This window comes from Alligator sinensis, unplaced genomic scaffold (genome assembly GCF_000455745.1).
Source record: "Alligator sinensis unplaced genomic scaffold, ASM45574v1 scaffold216_1, whole genome shotgun sequence".
In the NCBI taxonomy this organism is placed as follows: Eukaryota; Metazoa; Chordata; order Crocodylia; family Alligatoridae; genus Alligator; species Alligator sinensis.
The window spans coordinates 4176862-4178964 of NW_005841868.1; the positions used below are offsets into that span (position 1 = coordinate 4176862).

Genomic DNA, 2103 nt, shown 5'->3' on the forward strand with positions numbered 1-2103 from the left:
GGCTAGTAAAGCGACCAAAATGCTGGCTTGCATCCATAGATGCTTTTCAAGCAAATCCCGGGACGTCATTCTCCTCCTGTACTCGGCCTTAGTGAGGCCGCAGCTGGAGTACTGTGTCCAGTTTTGGGCTCCACAATTCAAAAAGGATGTGGAGAAGCTTGAGAGAGTCCAGAGAAGAGCCATGCGCATGATCAGAGGTCAGGGAAGCAGACCCTACGATGACAGGCTGAGAGCCCTGGGGCTCTTTAGCCTGAAAAAGCAGAGGCTCAGGGGTGATCTGATGGCCACCTACAAGTTTATCAGGGGTGACCACCAGTATCTGGGGGAACGTTTGTTCACCAGAGCGCCCCAAGGGATGATGAGGTTGAATGGTTACAAACTACTTCAAGATCGTTTCAGGCTGGACATAAGGAAGAATTTCTTTAGTGTCCGAGCCCCCAAGGTCTGGAACAGCCTGCCACCGGAGGTGGTTCAAGCGCTTTCATTGAACACCTTCAAGATGAAACTGGATGCTTATCTTGCTGGGATCCTATGACCCCAGCTGACTTCCTGCCCTTTGGGCAGGGGGCTGGACTCGATGATCTTCCGAGGTCCCTTCCAGCCCTGATGTCTATGATCTCACGCAGCTGTGGAATTCCAAGTTACATGACCACTGAGGCAAGCACAAAGTTGGAAACTTCTGTTAAAGTGCCTCCTCTCTGGGTCCAGTGTATATGTGGTCTGAGAAAGAGGCAATACTAGTAGGCCTCATCCCTATCTCACAGAATTGGCTATCTGTTATTTATGGTCTACTTCCTTAGGATGTAAGTTGTATTTCATGTAAAGTAGTTTATTTAATCATTTGGTCAAATGCATAGTTAATATGTGATATGAACTGACAGTAGAGAGGCAAGATTAACCTGGGGAGAGTTATCTGAAAGCAGTAATCTTGGAACAGACTAAAGTAAACATTTTGCCCACTGCAGGCTTGTCTGGAACTGCACTGTATTCCCTTCAATTCTGTGCATAGTGTAGTCATGAATATTTTTCGTCTGTGTAACATTCTTTGCTTCATTCAGGGAGTAGAGACAGTAAAGTAATAACTTCTTTGGCCTTTCTAAGAGGTAAAGAAAAAAAAATCATCTTTAGTTGTGTCAGGACACTCATGAATTGACAGTAAACTTGCACATTTCCCAGTCCTTTTAGAGTTTTACATAATCCCTAGTACTGTAATATCCCTGTCCCCAGGGGAACCTGCCAGTGCACTGCTTCTTGATGTAATATCCCTGCCCCCAGGGGAAGCTGCCAGTGCACTGCTTCTTGTAGTGTAAAATAGGACAGCAGGAAAAAATAATAAAAACTTGTCAGTACATCTCTTTCCTAATGCTGCTAGCCTGTCCCTCTCCTAAACAGAGGATGCCAGCTGTGCCAAATTTTATGCTAGTTGAATTCCACTGGGGACTGAATTAAGATCCAGACTCATTTTCACTTATGATTTATGCCAGTTGTAAAACAAATTCTGCAGAGGTGAAAAGATAATGCTTTAACCCATTATTCCATATATCCCCTTCAGCAGAGAGCAAAGAAGCTCTGTAAATTAGGGATGTGCGAAGCGGGCCCTGTTCAATTCGGATTTGCCTCGAATCAGGGACAGTGATTTGATTCATTGATTCAGATCACTGTCCCTCATTCAATTCAGCCGAATCCGAATCTGAAGATCTGATGCTGATTCGGACATAGACACAGCTTTCAAAGATTTTCTACATACCTTGAGATAGTAAGCGCAGCTCGTGATTGCTGCAATACTGGGGCTCATGGAGCGTCCCACACGAATGCAGAGGGCTCCACATGCTCCACAGCGAACCTGGAAGTGGACCAGAAGTAATTCTGGTCCACTTCCGGGTCTGCTGGGGGGGGCCTCCCATGCCTCCCCGGCTTGGTGATCAACTGCAGGGGGACCCCGGGTGTCGTCCCCCCGTCCCCCCCGACCCAGGAGGCACCAGTCACCAAGCCAGGAGGACACGGGATGGGGGGGCCCCCAGTGCGCTCTGTGGCGGCACCCGAAGTGGACTGGAAGTGCTTCTGGTCCTCTTCCGGGTCTGCTGCCGAGCACACCGGGGGGGC

At 48.2% G+C, this 2103-nt stretch overlaps 1 protein-coding gene across 8 annotated transcripts in view; it reads left to right on the forward strand.

The window, feature by feature from the left end:
* The window catches only part of MTMR3 (myotubularin related protein 3), a 152631-nt gene that overhangs the window by 111590 nt on the left and 38938 nt on the right, over positions 1-2103 (forward strand). The window lies entirely within an intron of this gene.